The following is an 18004-nucleotide window of genomic DNA, read 5'->3' on the forward strand; positions in this document are numbered from 1 at the left end:
AGATCCAATCTAGACACCATCACGGAGGGGTTCATCGCGTCCATTGGTGCCTCTCCGATGATGCGTGTGTAGTTCTTTGTAGACCTACGGGTCCGTAGTTAGTAGCTAGATGGCTTCCTCTCTCTCGTTTGATTCTCAAAACAATGGTCACTTGGAGATCCATATGATGTAACTCTTTTTGCGGTGTGTTTGTTGGGATCCGATGAACTTTGAGTTTATGATCAGATCTATCTTTTTATCCATGAAAATTATTTGAGTCTTCTTTGATCTCTTATATGAATGAATGCTTATAGCCTCGTATTCCTTCTCCGATACTTGGGTTTTGTTTGGCCAACTTGATCTATTTATCTTGCAATGGGAAGAGGTACTTTGTAGTGGGTTCGATCTTACGGTGCTTGATCCCAGTGACAGAAAGGGAACCGACACATATGTATCGTTGCTACTAAGGATAAAACGATGGGGTCTATTTCTACATAAATAGATCATGCCTACATCATGTCATTGTTCTTATTGCATTACTCCGTTTCTCCATGAACTTAATACACTAGATGCATGCTGGATAGCGGTCGATGTGTGGAGTAATAGTAGTAGATGAAGGCAGAAGCCGGTCTACTAATCTTGGACGTGATGCCTATATAATGATCATTGCCTGGATATCGTCATGATTATTTGAAGTTCTATCAATTGCCCAACAGTAATTTGTCCACCCACCTTTTGCTATTTTTCTCGAGAGAAGCCACTAGTGAAATCTACGGCCCCCCGGGTCTCTTCTTTAATATATTTGCCTTTGCGATCTATTTTCCTTTGCTTTTATTTTCAGATCTATTAAACCAAAAATGCAAAAATACCTTGCTGCACTTCATTTTATTTGGCATTCGATCTATCAATCTATTTCAACATCCCCACGTCCTTTTGCCAATTTCTAGCACTGTTACCCGAAAGGGATTGACAACCCTTTAACACGTCGGGTTGCGAGTATTTGTTATTTGTGTGCAGGTGTTGTTTACGTGGTGTTGCTTGGTTCTCCTACTGGTTTCATAACCTTGGTCTCATCATTGAGGGAAATACATACCGTTGCTGTGCTGCATCATCCCTTCCTCTTTGGGGAAATACCGACGTAGTTCAAGCAAGCATCACACACCTAAGCTGGTTCCAGAAGCTAGTTTGCTTTCTGTAACGCCCGGATAATTAAGCTACAATAATCCCCTGCTAATGGTGTCAGGTCATCGTTTTCACTGTTGCTAAATCCCCCATTGATTAAAACCAATTCAAAATGGAAATTTAAAATAAAGCCAAACAAATAAATTTTCGAATGTGAAAACTAAAATGATCAAAGTGTTGCAAATATTCCGTAGCTAATTATGGTGGTGAACCAACATTTTTGCAAAGTGTTTAAATGCCCTGAACTTATCATAACAGTGGCCTAAATAATAATTTAATTGCTTTTTAAATTATAAAAATACTAAACTATTTTATTTAAACCTCAAAACTATTTGTGGCAGTGGCATAAATTACTAATTTTGATTTAGGGGTTAGTGTTGTATTTTATAAAACTAAAAATAAAAAGAAACTAAATAGAAAACAATAAATAGAGATAAATAAAAGAAAACAAGAGAAAACAAAAAAACTAAAAGGGGCCGGCCCTCCCACCTGGGCCTTTGGCCCACTAAGCCACAGGTCGGCCTAGCTGCCCCACTATAACCACCCCACCCCGACCTAACCCTAGCCGCAGCCCCACTAGCCCCCGCTCCCCTCGATCCCCCACCTCTCTCTCCCTCCCCCTGCGTGGATCTGGTAGGGGGCAACCGCCGCCCCCGACGCACTGCGCCCGCATCGTCGCCAGACCCTGCCGGACCAACTCCTCGCTTCCTCCCTGGACAATCATCGCCGCCGACTAGAGTCCCCCCTCCTCGCCGGACGCCTCGCCCTCCTCCCCAGAGCCCCCCTCGCCGCGATGCCCCCCTGTGCGCCGACCCCGATGAACGCCACCGGGGCCGTGTCGTTCACCGCCGTCCTCCTCGTCCTCTCCCCGGCTCGCTTCACCCAGCCTCGCCGACCCCTCGTTCCTCTACAGCGCATCTGAGGACCAATCCCCCCCTTTGCCCCTCGAGCACCGCCGCCCACCACACGCGGCTGCCGCCCTGCCGCTGCGGGTCACGCTCGCCCCACCCGTGCAGCTCGCCTCCCGCGTCCCCTACCGTCACCGCGGTCGCCGCTCTCTAGGCGCGCGCCGGGCCGTGTCCGCTCGCCCCGCAGCTCGCTCGCTCGCCTGCCGTGACACTCACCATCAATTCATAGTTTAGTCCAAGGAAGAGCGAGTTTTCTCCAAGACTATCAATACTGAACCATTCAGAAGGTGTTGGCGCTAGCACAATAGTAACCATCCCGAATACCCTGCAACGGATGTTGGAATAGGTCTGGAGAGTGCGACCATGGGAGACAACACCTCCTTCCTTAGTAACATCAGTAGTGCCCTATATACAAACAAGAAAGGTGATCCATCGGTATAAGTTGCTAGGCGCCACTGAGTATGTAGGTCCCGCTCGTCTTGATGCTCGTGATCACCACCATCGTCATCTCCCCGTTGGTTAGAAGATTTTCCAAGTATCGGTGGGGGAATGTTGACAGGACCTTGGAAACAGAGAAGGTAAATTAGTATGGGGATACTAACTCACATGCATGGTGAGTGTTCCCTCACAATTATAATTACAGTGGAAGACAAACGTACAGATACAATAAGGATCCCATGCGAAAACAGTGCCAGAAGTGGTGGCAGCAAACACAAGACCCTCGTATTGAATTGCATCACAGTACACATCCGTGTACAGAAACTGATTTTTTGAGCAATATCCATCGAGTCAAAGGACTAAGGACGGCAACAAGCTTGTCAAAGATAGCGACAACACGAGCATTCCTGTAATCCTAAGAGTGACTGGGAACTCGACAAATTGCTATCTTCTGTATACGACAGTCACCATGATCGTATTTGAATGTACGTATATCATTGGTGTGCTCAACCTCAGGGAAGTCTGAGATTTTTGGAAGTGGAACCCGGTGACGAATGTACACATTCACAAGTTCCCACTCGCAGTTGTACCCAATATAAACAACCCAACCTCCATTTGCACCTGCCCAGGCCTTACTCTTAAGCGATGGCATCTTAACATCACACGTATCATTATCAAGCGGAATCAACTTGGACAAGGCGAGGCTTCCGTCGTCCCCACGCCAGTGAGCAGGGCCATGGCGAAGAAGATAGGGAATAGCAAACTGCTCCTGAACCCTTGGGTGTTATTTGTTGAGTCGAGAATGGTCTTGAACGAATTTGCCATGCTAGTCATGGTGATGACATCACACCGATCAATGAGTTCCAGCACCACGTCATCTTTTAGATCGGGGCAAGAATACGGGGTCGTTTCCTGCCTGTTCCTTCCATCGAGAAGATGGACAATGGAAGAAGGAAGTCAAGGCAAATGGAGGGAGGAGGAGTGTGCGACAACAGTTCCAAATCAAGAGGGAAAGGTGAAGAGGCGGTGGACGATTGCCACAGTACAGGAAGAGGCTAGTGGGGAGCAGACGGTTGCCACGATATAGGAAGAGGCTACTTGGGAGCGGACGGTCGCCATAGTATAGAAAGAGGCGCCCCGGCCTACATAGACGTCGTTCGGAAATTATACAAAAGGACTCGCCGTCATCTCACTAACATGTTGGAACGGGACCACATGTTAATGAAACATGGTGTGTCATTTCTCGTGCAAAATGCGATCTGGCCACGTTGGCCCGAGGTGCCGCATTATTTCTCTGTTGTATTTTTTTAATGGCGTGTTGTTCAGTTTTGAAGCACAACTAATAGGTATTGTATGCAGAGAAAATATAAACTACTCTACCACTGCTCTACCTCTAGTACTAGTATATAGGTTGGAGCTTCAGCGCTTGCTTGCTAAGGGCTTCCCATTTGCTTCTCACACTATCACTACAAAAAAATTACACTTCCGTGATGATACGTGTTTGTCACAGTAGGTCACGTTTTCTGTCATGCATGTACATCCATGATAAATTTATGACAGAATCAAGATAGTCATACCTGTGCTGTCGTAGAAGTGTTCCATGACATTGCCAAAATTATCATCACGGAAGTGTCCACTTCCATGACGATAAATCACGCGTCACAGAAGTTCTTTCGTCAAGGGTGACCGACACGTGGCATCCACCGTAACAGAACGCCGTTAAGCTATCGGGTCGGATTTTGGATCCGATAACCCATTAACAGCCACGACCAATGCCGATTTTCCACGTGTAAAATTCTCATTGGCTGACGGATCCACGCGTCAGCTCCGCGTTGGCACAAGTGTCACTCATCCAACAGTCGAGATGGGCCTATGATAAGTTGACACGTGGACCGGCCCAAAAGGGGCCCACAAAGTTTAAATGGGCCGGCCCAACCGAAGGCCCATAAGATTTAGTGGACCATAATGGGCCGGCCCAGCTAAAGGCGCACAAAATTTAGCGGACCATAATGGGCCGGCCCAGCTAAAGGCCCACACGATTTTGCAGACCATAATGGGCCGGCCCAACTAAAGGCCCACAAGATTTTGCGGACCACAATGGGCCGGCCCAGCTAAAGGCCCACAAGATTCTGCAGACCATAATGGACAGTCCCAGCTAAAGGCCCAACATTCTCTGTCAAATCGGCCCGTCCACGGCCTGTCCTAAACTTGTCATCAACGCGGCCTATGGTCACTTCTGGCCCGTTAACAGTCCACTGAGTAATTGGGCGAATTACGGCCCGGTGTATTTCTAGCCTGTTAAAGGCTTGGCTTCATTGGGCCCATTTACAGGCCATCAAAACTTTCAGCCCATAAACGACCGTGAAGGATTTGAGTCATATTCGGCCATGTCTGACATTCGGCCTGTTAGAAGCCCACTATAGCTTTGGGCCAGTTTCAGCCTGTTGTCATTTTCGGCCTGTTAACGCCGGACGTAAACCATGGGCCATATGTGGTCCAACGTCATATCGGGCCCATTAACGACCCATATAAAAATGACGTTAATCTAGCCCGACCGAAGTTCCGGCCTGTTAAAGGCCCGTGTATTAGGTCGGCGCATTTACGGCCCGTCCGAATTTCGGCCTGTCAAAGATCCGCATCGTAAATGGGCCACCATTTCGGCCTGCTAAGTCCAGTGGGTTATTTGGCACAATCAGGGCCCAATCTCACTTTCGGTCTATTAAAGGCCCATGTTTTTTATGGGCTCGAGATATTTACACCTGTAAACGGCCTATTTTTACTGAGGGCCCAAATTATGTTTAGGCCTGTTAAAGGCCCACTATGGGCACATGCCTACCAGAAAAATATGAAAGCTTATGCTGATTTAGGCCCAAATATTTTTAGTGGGCTACATGCCAATTTTGGCCCGTAATCGTTTTTAGCCCAATTGGAATTGGCCTGACGAATGTTGGCATGTTGGGCTCCTACGAAGCTTTTGGCCGAATACATTACTAAGATAAACCTACACTATACAAAAATAGCGTCGTAATTACTGCAGCCTGAGGCAGCATCATAAATGTTGTATCACAAGAAAATAAATTCCAACCATACAACAAAAGGCCTGTTGGCATAAAGTTTACAATCCTTCCAGATAAAAGCACCATCAGATGTATAGAAGCACAGATCATTTGACCTGAGTGCTAATGTTTCAGGCTGTAGAATCTGATGGAGCAGCACGATCTCCACCTTTTTCCGCCATTGCTCTTGAACAACGAAGCAAATGTCTGATAGTCTGGTTTCAAAACCATTCATATATTGACGACATTTCTCAACCACTATTCTTGTTTCCGAAACAACGTCCATTAGGGATTGGACTTGTGTCTGGAGCACAGATATATCACTCTGTCCAGCAGGAAGATTTTGTTCAGTAGGTGATTTGGACGAGGTTACCTTGACAACGGACCCAGAATTACGCAGGAAGGTGCTTTTTGCACTGTTAGTGGAGAGATACTGACGCACTGCAGCAAGAGGTGACATTGTGCCTGTAGTAGCCTCGTCACCTTCAGGTGGTTGTGGTTGTTCAATCATTTGTTCCATAGCTTCCCGAAAGTTTGAACTTGTAGATTAGTGTACCAGATAAGTTACTAATGAGAGAAAAACAAACAAAGTAGGTTAAACGTTTATACATAACTTATTTTGGTGAACTACTGTAATACATTAGCATGTATTGTAGTGCCAACTACATAATAAAATCACTTTCGGAACATATGTCCATGTAGCATGCCTACTGTATTCTCTATTTCCTCACATTCGTTGACATCTAAGGATAAAGAGACATGGTTTAAAGTAGGATGAACATAGTATGACATCATTCATATCATGGGCAAACAGATATAAAACAAACAGGCTATTTTATCATTGTGTGCGCACGTGAACATAACAACTAGATTACAGATCAAGACCAAAAGAATATCCTTCATCTCTTTTAAACCATGTAAGGTGAAATGATACGTTAAGACAACTGTGAATAAAAGTGAATAGAGTAACTGACATTGGCTGCAAACCAAGTAGTTAAATGAACACATCACAATACCAATCAGTTCAAGGCAGGAGGAGTAAGCACTTACAACAGCAGCTTGAACTGGTGTGCTCATGCCCTTCATCTTGCTGGTGTGGCAATCCTTGAAGATTTGCACTACATTCGGTTCAGGTTCTTTTTGGTCCGCACGGGCTTTCCTCTGTATTTGGAACAAGTCAATATAGATACGATAATATGGCACAAAAAAAAGAAGGAAGTAGCAGCTATTTACAAGAGCCTCGCAGTGTGCAATATAGCTACGAGATCCTGTTGTCTGTTGGAATTTCACTTTAGAACGGTTGGTTTTGTTCTTCAAACAGTTAGCCTAGAAGAAGATACACTTGTAAGGCACATACATAAATACAAGTTCAATATGTGGTCTGATCAAATACATATAGCCTACCTGATACTTTGGATCAGACCAGTGTTTAACGAGGGCTGTCCAGTCTTCATCTGTAATATATTCCACTTGAGATGTTTGGGAGATTTCATTGTTAGCCTTGCCTTCAAAGTGAGATTTTCTAAGGTGGTACCGATACTGTCGAAGAGCAGACTGAAAAACATGAGTGCATGCTTGTTTAGTTGCATCATCTTTCGGATCCAACTTGAACCTCATCTGTTGAAAAAAGAATGTGAGTCTTATTAGGAGGAAGCTAGAAAGTATGGGATAGAGCAAGACAATATTACTAATTGCGATGAATAACATTACTTACGGATAAATGGTCAAGGAAGGTGTTAAACTGGGTATTGTCTTTCTCATTCCTGTACTGGATCCACGTTGGGAGGATACGTGCAAGACACCTAACGGCAACGGCTGCCTCTGATACTAACTTGGCTGACTCTGTAGCATCACGTGGCCTTTTTAAACCTGCCTCAAAATGGATCTCCATTCTTCCTCCTTTAGATTTTGTTAATCTGTCAAGCATTATCCCTGATGTCTGTTTCCGCTTGCGCCGTGATGCTAGTTCAACAACGAATATGGAAAGTGTTAGTGTACATCAAACTGTGAGAGTACATATAAAGGAGCATGCAACTACAACTTGATTCGGTCAGGTACCGTCTTGGTGTTGATGCTCATGAGGTTCATCTGATCTTGCCAAGTCCTGTTGTGTCAGCAGTGCTTCAGAAGTAGTGTTAGGTGTGAAGGCAGCTTGGGAACTGGCCAGTTCCGGAGCAAACGAACGAGTAACTGGTTGAGATGCTGGTACAGTTGAAGCGGATGCTGCAGCTGGTGGAGCAGGTGATACTGTGTTTGTAGATTTAGCCGGTGGACTTGGACCTTCTACTGCACTATAAGTACCAGCAGAATCTCGACGGCAGAACCTTTTCCGTTTCACCCGACGAGTAACAGCACTCCCTACTATATTATTTTCCTTGCTCTTTTTTGACTTTGCCATGTCAAGCTGTACCCACAACACAAAAGAATAAAATCACTCTTCAGAACTCATTGATGCATGATACAGACAAGCAATACTTTGATGTAAGACAACCGTATGAAGATGGAATATGTAAGAAAAACAGGACGGCATGACATATTCACAGCTACGATGTGCAAACTAAGTAGAAGGATTTTCAAGAAAATAGAAGTAATGCAAGCTAGACACCATATGAAAGATGCAACCAATATTACTCTGCCAAGTTAAAAGTGTCTTGTCATAAGTGGCAATTCGAAAAATTAGAAGCAGTACAACGTAGAAATCGATGCAAGATGCAACCACTATCAACCTGCCATGTTAAAAGCGTCCAATCATGAGTGACTGATGCGGGATACACAACAGCAGTACTTTGATGTAAGAACATGGTATGATAGATAGATCCAGTGTATTCTAGACACAGAAAGCCATGTCATATGCAGATGTATAACGTATAAACTCAGTAGGTGCAATTTAATCAAAATAGAAGAAATACAGGCTAGACAACATATGCAACATGAAACCAATTATCACACTGTCAACTTAGAGCAAGCACCTGCGATGGTGGAGACGGGAGATGACCTCATCATGTAGACTTGGGACTTCAACTTCATTAGTAGTAGCAGTGGCAAATCTAGAGAGTCTCTGTTTGCGTCAGTGCGGAGGACCACCAACATCCCCTAACTTACTCTTTTCCTTCCTATTTTCTGATATTGCTTTATGAAGTCAAAACCACAAGAAGATGAATAAAATTAGCTCTGCATAACTGGTTGATGCATGATACAGACGAACACTACTTTGATGTAAGGCAAGCGCAGGATAGGAGGATGGAATATATACAAAAAAAGACAGCGTTTCATATTCACACGTACGATAGGAGGATGGAATATGTATGAAAAAACAGTAAGCGGAAGGCATTTCAACAAAATTAGAAGAAATGAAAGCTAGGCACCATATGAACCTGCAACCAATATCACTCTATCAGGTAAAAAGTGTCTCGTCATAAGTGCCATTTCAAGAAATTAGAAGTAGTACAAGCTAGAAGACAATGCAAGATGCAACCTACATCATAGTCCCAAGTTAAATGTGTCTTATGGGTAAGTGATCGTTGCAGGTATAAGTTGTAAGCTACGCAGATGCAATTCAGCATAACCAGAAGCGATACAAACTAGACATCATACGGAAAACGCAACCACGTATAACAGTTCCAAGTAAGAGCAAGCACCTGCGATGGTGGAGTAGGGGAGATGTGCTCATCATGTACATGTATGTTCTAGAAACAGGAACACATGTCATTTTCACAGGCATTATGTGTAAAGTAAGCAGATGCAATTCAAGTTAGAAGCAATACAAGATAGACATCATACGCAACATGCAACCACATATAATAGTGTCAAGTTAGAGCAAGCACCTGTGACGGTGGAGTAGGGGAGACGTGCTCATCATCTACACAGCTACATTGACTGTCCAGCCTTGTGTTGTCTTGCGAATCTTGTTGGGAGGATGGCGGAGTAGAATCTGTAGAGACCCCCTGTTTGCGTTGCTCCGAAGGACCACCATCATCCACTGCTGGACTAATTTCCTTCAGCTGTAATGATTTTGCATTGTGAAGTCAAACCGATAAGAAAAAGGAATAAAATTCACTCTTCAGAACTCATTCATGCATGATACTGACGAACACTACTCGGATGAAAGGCAAACACATGATGCGAGGATGGAATATGTATGAAAAACAGGATGGTGTGACATATTCACACCTATGATGTGGTAACTAAGCAGAAGGCATTTCAACAAATTAGAAGCACTGCAAGCTAGACACCATATGAAAGATGCAACCAATATCACTCTGCCAAGTTCAAACTGTATGGCGTTTCAACAAATTAGAAGCAGTACATGCTAGAAATCATATGCAAGACACAACCAATATCACAGTGGCGACTTAAAGGTGCCTTATCATAAGTGACTGATGCGGGATATGCAAGAATAGTAGTCTGATGTAGAAACAGGAACACATGTCATATTCACAGGCATTATGTGTAAAGTAAGAAGATGCAATTCAACAAAGTTAGAAGCAATACAAGCTAGACATCATACGCAACATGCAACCACATATAATAGTGCCAAGTTAGAGCAAGCACCTGTGATGGTGGAGTAGGGGAGATGTGCTCATCATCTACACAGCTACGTTGACTATCTAGCCTTGCGTTGTCTTGCGAATCTTGTTGGGAGGATGGCGGAGTAGAATCTGTAGAGAACCTCCGTTTCAGTTGCCCGGAAGGACCACCATCATCCAATGCCTTGCCAATTTCCTTCAGCTTTATTGATTTTGCATTGTGAGGTCATACCGACAAGAAAAAGGAATATCATTCGCTCTTCAGAACTCATTCATGCATGATACTGACGAACATTACTCTGATGAAAGGCAAAGTCATGATACGAGGATGGAATATGTACGAAAAAATGGACGGCTTGACATATTCACACCTATGATGTGGTAACTAAGCAGAAGGCACTTCAACAAATTAGAAACACTGCAAGACACCATATGGAAGGTGCAATCAATATCACTCTGGCAAGTTAAAACTGTCTCGTCATAGGTGGCGTTCATCAAAATAGAAGCAATACATGCTAGAAATCATATTCAAGACACAAACCAATATCACCTGCCAACTTAAAGGTGTCCCATCATAAGTGACTGATGCAGGATACACAAGAAGAGTAGTTTCATGTAAGAACATGGTGTGATAGACAGATATAGTATGCACCAAAAACAGGAAAGCGTGTCATATTCACATGTATCATGTGTAAGCTAAGCAGATGCAGTTTACACTAATTAGGAGCAATACGAGCTAGACACCATATGCAACATGCAACCAGATATCACACTGCCAAGTTAGAGCAAGCACCTTGGATGGTGGAGTAGGGGAGCGGAGACTTGGACCTTGTAATGCACTATCAGTACAAGGAGAATCGGTACAGGTGCTCCGTTTATGTTGCTGCAGAGGACCACCATCATCGCCTTCCTTACTCTTTTCCTTCCTCTTTCTTGATTTTGCCTTGTCAAGTCAAACCCACAAGAAAAAAGAATAAAATTTGCTCTTCAGAACTCATTGATGCATGATACTGACGAACACTACTTTCATGTAAGGCAGCCGCATGATAGGAGGATGGAATATGTATGAAAAACAGGACGGCGGGACATATTGACATGTATGATGTATAAAGTGTAAACTAAGCACAAGGTGCTTGAACTTGTTAGAATCGATGCAAGCTAGAAACCATATGAAAGATGAAACCAATATCACTCTGCCAAATTAAAAGGGTGCCCTAACAAATGTATTTGACCAAATTAGAAGCAATACATGGCAACAGGCTAGAAATAATATGCAATATGCAATGAATAAAGGTGACTCATCGTAAGTGATTGATGCAGGATACAGAAGAGAGGTAGTTTCATGTAAGAACAAGGTTAACACATAGATGTAGTGTGTACCAAAAATAGGAAGGCATGTCATATTCACAGGTATAGTGTGTAAACTAAGCAGATGCAATTTACCCAAATTAGAAGCATTACAAGCTAGACACCGTATGCAACATGCAACCACATATCACACTGCGAAGTTAGAGCAAGCACCTGTGATGGTGGTGTAGGGGAAGTGCGGTCTTCAGGTACAGAGCTACGTTCAATATCTTCATTTAGGCTTGCTGTTTCTTGAGAATCATGTGGAGAGGATGAAATTGCATTCTTTATAAGAGTATTGCATCTCATATTAACCCACGCGCGTGACTGTCTCATCATAAGCGATAGACGCAGGATACACAAGAACAGTAGTTTGATGTAAGAACATGGTGTGATAGGCAGATGTAGTATGTACCAAAAACAGGAAGGCGTGTCATATTCACATGTATAATGTGTACGCTAAGGAGATGCAATTTAACAAATTAGGAGCATTGATGAGGGATACACAAGAAAAGTAGTTTGATGTCAGAACATGGTTAATAGAAAGACGTAGTATGTACCAAAAACAGGAAGGCATGTCATAGTCACAGGTATAATGTGTTAACTAAGTAGATGCAATTTACCCTAATTAGAAGCCTTACAAGGTAGACACCATATGCAACATGCAACCACATATCACACTGCCAAGTAAGAGCAAGCACCTGCGATGGTGGTGTGGGGGAATTACGGTGATCAACTAGAGAGCTACGTTGACTATCTTCATTTAGCCTTGATGTTTCTTGAGAATCATGTGGGGAGGATGACAGTGCACTCTTTAAACGAGTAGGGCGTCTCACAGTAACCCACTCGGGTGACTGTCTCATCATATGTGATTGACGAGGGATACAAAAGAGCATTAGTTTGATGTACGAACATGGTTAATAGACATATGTACTATGTATCAAAAACAGGAAGGCATGTCATTATCAAAGGTATAATGTGTAAAGTAAGCAGATGCAATTTAACCAAATTGGAAGCAATACAAGCTAGACACCATATGCAACATGCAACCACATTTGACAGCGCGAAGTTAAAGCAAGCACCTGGGATGGTTGTGTGTGGCAATTGAGATCATCAACTCCAGAGCTACGTTTACTGTCTCCAACTGCTGACACTGCACCCATTAGAGCGCTAAAACGCTTAGTGCTTATCTTCAAATTACACTGGAGCGACTTCTGTCTATTCTTTTCTGCATTCATCAACACTGCGTCAGAGTCTGAAATACCCATGCATAAAAAAACAATAGTGTGAGTATGGGTGAAGTGTGTGCACAATTAGTACAGTGTAAAGGTAGCAGATAGCAGGTCGGTGAGAAATAAATGACGGGAGACATATGATAGCTCTACAACATGCATGGCACACTAAATTACTACAGGATTCTATGAAAATAACAGTCGACTGAAAGCAAATAGGTCAGTCCATTTTTTCTGCACCGTCGGATGTACAAAGAACGGGCAGATCGCCTTCATGTACCTCCAGCTAGTCAGTGTTGACGATCTTCCTCGAAACGCCAGCGACCACCGGCCAAGTTTTCCTCCCCTGCCTGCGCCCTCCCCTCGACCTCACCGCACCGCCATGCTTGGCACCGCCCCCCGCCCATCCATTCAAGCCCCGCCGACCTCCAAATCGGGCGCAAGCAGCTCCTGCGCTCCACACCCCTATGATAGACACCGATGCGCCGCTTCCCCAGGGAACAAGCGGACTAGGTGCTCCGCGCGCCTAAGCGGGTGCTGCTTCTTTTAACTATGGTTCGACTGACCCTGAATTGAAATCCAGGCGGACTACTGACCTCTAGCAAAGGTGAAATAGTAAAAGGGAGGAAACCTTGTGCATTTAGTATCACGAAGAAGATGCAGTAAGAAGCGCTCAGTTAGTTTCTTTTGTAGGATGAATACGGCGTGAGCGGAGACGTAAGATTTGCACGAATAAGGGAAGAGGAGTACCTCTTTCTTCGACGATCTTCTTGTTGTTCGCCGGAAACCAGAAGTTGTGGAGGACGGTGCAGCCTTAGACGAACCCATGGCCAAGTTGTTGAGTGTGTTGCGATGGCCGTCTGTCGGCGGCGGGGAAGCAGATCCGAGGCGGCGAACGACGGCGTAGCGGGAACAGCTCCGGTGCGGTGGACGGTTGCGACAGTGGAGCCGCAGCAGTGAGGCGCAGGATGGCGTGGTCAGAGTGGTTCTGGTACAGCGCACGTCGGCGTCGGCGTCATGGAGGCAGCTCTGCCTCGGCTTCAGCTGCTAAGTCCTTGAGGGCGTTGCGGTTGCGGTTGCGTTGGACGACGACGTTGGGGTACCGGCTCCGGCGTGATGGAGGAGGGCGGCGGTGGATTGGCCGCTATGGGGTGGAGGACGGTGGAGGCTGGGGTTTTGCGGCTGGTGGAGAGGGCGTTTTCGCGCCCACGGAGTATGAATGGGGAAACGGAGGGAGGCGGGAACTAAGGGGGAACAATGTTTCGGTTTGAGACGCGCTTGTTTGAAATTTGGGGAAGTTACAAACTTTGCTCCCATCTAAAATTTCGGACATATTGCGGGTTGGGGGTAGGACAGTCATGTCAGGTGTCCCAAATGTGGGCGGGATAGATTTCGGCCGAGTGCATGGGTAGGCGCCCATGGCGTATGAATGCTTCTCGGAGGCGGTTGAGACTGGCATCTTGGTGAAGTTACAAACCTACCCCGGTTTAGACCTTTGGACATCGGGCCGATAGGCTACATGGGCCAGAGTCAGGACAGTAATTTCCTACCACCAAAACATTAGTATCGCACGGTTTCGGGTGACCAGAGGCCTATTTGGCGCTTCGTTCAATATTTGGGAGCAGAAGCATTAACGTTTTCGGTTCTCTTGAATTGAACTTTCAGGATTTGTCAAACTTCACAAATCTTTACTCTTGAAAATCCTAAAGCTGCGATTATTTTGGAATGGAGGGGGTACATTTGAATATACATTGTACACGAGTATATATTAAAAAATATGCAACTTACCTCAGTTCATGCATGGTTCCAGATATAATCTCCTTGGTTGCAAAAAAAAAGTTAGATATGAGTATGAATATATATATAGCATGTTCAAACTCACAACAAAGATTGATGCCCCCATTTACATCTGATTTACAAATGCCATTATCTCGGGTTCAAATAGATGAATGCACTTCCTATGAATTTGAATCTTCGAAACCCCCTTTATGTTGAATTCGACATGTATTCTATTTCGTAGCTAGCAATTTGGAATGTATCCATGCAAGTGAAAAATGTATAAAGTGCTTCACACTAACAATATGGAGTGCACTAATTAATGTTTATATATGAATTGCAAAAGCATCCATTGCCTGTACTTCAAACCGCTCTCACTCTATGGATCGATAATATGAAATAAACACATGCACATGCTAGAATTCAATAGAGTATGGGTGTCTGATAGACCGATTTTCGTCCATACGCAATTTGCAAAATTCATGATCTCATCCAAAAATAATAATGCCATTTATATTTTAATTTAATGCGTAGAACCGCCTTTTACACGTAGATGCACTATGCCTCACCCCGTTCTCACAAATGCGTTATATATCTCTCATTCTAACGCATAAGTGCACACACTTTATATGCATCGGCATTTCTCTTTCACACATGCTCACAATCTCTCTTAGGGTGTCGGGGTGTCTCACGCACATGCTCTCTCAGTTTCTCTCTCTCTCTCTCTTTGTGACTACTATGTACCACTCTTTTCACTAATCTCAGTTGGAAAACACTATTTCTCCCACATGCACGGTCTCTACTAGCCCTCTATACGCACATATATGTGCCTACGTGTCCCCCGCACGCACATTATCTTTAGGCCTCTCTCGCACACATTGCCCCCCGACACACCTCTCTCTTAGTAGTTGGCAGATATGATTTCATCATATCATTCGGTAGGATATCGCTGGCTGTTAGGCTGGATGGTAATACGAGGCAAAGTTTTACCCTAGTTTGGATCGGACCCTTGCAGTTGAAGAAAGAGCCTACTCCTGGTACTGTATATTAGTGATAGGGGTGTGTACAAAGTACACGTGAATACCAGGCATTGTGCATGTGTGTATACTATCGACGAACTAGCCCCCAAGCTTGTATAACATACTAAGGGCCTAGGGTTACAAATCATATATAGTCGGCTTATGACCAGTGGGGATAGAGTCCTCCGCGACTCTGGTAGCTTCGTGTTGTACGCCGAGTCCTCCACATGGGCCTTCTATAACACGTCTCGGTCCAACCTATATGTGGCGCAGGATGGAACCGACCCATGAGTCTTCATGTTGACCCACCACAACTAGAAATGATGTGCCCACCACACCACACACGCAATCGGCCACTAAGAAAATAAGCATATACAATAGTACAACGGTATCTAGCTCACAGTACGTCTCCATATTTTGTTGATGACACTGACGGACTTTGCATTTGATGCGTGCTCCGTATTTTGTTGACGACACTTACGATCATTGTATTTGAAGCGAAAGCACGATATGGTCACTGGACTTCAGAATAATCTCATCACGGTCACCACATACATTTTGTCGTGCTAACCAACATGTGGTTGGATGGTTAGAGGACAGTGGTTTCTCGAGCCCACCAAGTTTAAAGTCCCGGTGCTCGCATTTATCTTGTGTTAATTTCAGTATTTTCCGGCGATGTACGTTCAGTGGGAGGAGACGTTCCACTCGACTACGAGGCACCTATGGTGACTTCGTAAAATCTCAAGATCATATATGCTGGCCCGCTCTCTCGAAGGTGCTCATAGGGGTAGAGTTCGCATGTGTGCGCTTATAGCGGTGAGTGCTTGCGCGTACATATGAGCCCTTGCATCTGTACCGTGTTAAACAAATACATATCATGATTATACGGTCACTGGCTCACCCGTACAACTCCGTATTTTGTTGATGACACAATCAATTGACCAGTCAAACGTTCCACGCGGCGCAACTAGTGTTGCACCATCGGGGCGCGTAACCGTGGGGCCCACCTGTCAGTCCGTATATGAAAGAAAGAAATGGTAGTTTGAGTCTGTACTGTGTTAATAAAAGAGGAGTACATTTTAGGGTGATCATACGGTCACTGGCTCACCATACAGCTCCGTAATTTGTTGATAACACGATCAATTGACCAGTCAAACGGTCCACATTCAGCAGCGCACATTACCATAGGGCCCACCCGTCAGTGCGTATATGAAGGACAGAAATGGTAATAAATTAGTGGTCGGTGGGTATTCGAAGTCGTGAGACCTCTGGTTGGCAGTCACCGGCGGTTGGGGGCGTTCATTGGGCGGTGGGGTGGGGATCCCCGGAGAAAAAGCTCGGCAGGGGGTGGGGGGGGGCTAGAGGGATGGCCGGTGCGGCGGCGGACCGGTGATGGGGAGTGGTTTCGGGGAGGGCGGGCCGGCCGTGGGCGGCGGCGGCTGGCGGTTCGGCCGGTGGTGGCTGGCGGCTCAGCGGGGGTGGAGTTTGATGATAGACTGGAGGCCCTTGAGTTCGTATCCAACGGTTGGAAAATCTAATGACCAGAGATGAAAAAGTCAGTCGATTGGCGTGTAGCCTCACCCCGCACGTACACATGCACGCATGCAAGACACGCACGCATGTAGGCATGCAACACTGACACGTACACACGCACGCATGCTGGCGTGCAACACTGACACGTACACATGCACTCACGAACACACGCACGTACGCACCCATGCATGCAACACGGAAACGTACCCTTGCATGCACGCAACACTCGCACGCCTGCATGCACACATCACACGACGCAAGACACACGCTCAACCTATACGTGCATGCACCCTTTGTTAAGGACATGGATTGTTACGGGTATTAATCAATCTTATCTGTGATAAGCAGAGGATTGATGTTTGCAGTGGTCTTTATGAATCACAACGTATCGAACGGGCTATCAACATAGTAGGCTTATCTACATGAAAAAGATGACGTCACACTCAATGAACAATCATCGGTTTATGAAATGCCCGCTTCTGACCACCCTGGCCCACCAAAGGTTCTTGTTGTGCGCTGCCTGTGTTGGGTCACTGACATGCAGACCATGCACCGAAAGAGCCCACACGTCAGTGGAAGAACGGTGCGGTGTCCTAGGTCAGAGTCGAGGGCGCCACTCGCGGCACGCCCGGCTGAACACGCCTCCGTGCCGCATTCAAACGCCTCCATGAAACCCGCCCGTGTGGAAGCCGAGAAACCCACTCTGGACACACGTCCGTTCATGACCGGGCCGGCGTTAAACGCAACGCTAGCCGAGCTCCTCCCATCCGCCGTCTATTTAATCTCCTATTTAAACGAGGCCAAACGCCGGCCAAGAATCGCACACCTCCGCCGCTCCCCTATCTCCTCCACCATTTCGTCCACTCTTACAATGGCTTACGAAGAGTAGTTATTCCGCATCGAAGCCAGCTGGGTAGCCCGCCAGATACGAGCTATGCAGCTCGCTGATCCACCTCCCTCCCCTCACCCGACGGAGCGAGTTGCCGCCCCAAGCTAGCGCGCGGTTCA

This window comes from Aegilops tauschii, chromosome 1 (assembly GCF_002575655.3).
Source record: "Aegilops tauschii subsp. strangulata cultivar AL8/78 chromosome 1, Aet v6.0, whole genome shotgun sequence".
Lineage (NCBI taxonomy): Eukaryota > Viridiplantae > Streptophyta > Magnoliopsida > Poales > Poaceae > Aegilops > Aegilops tauschii.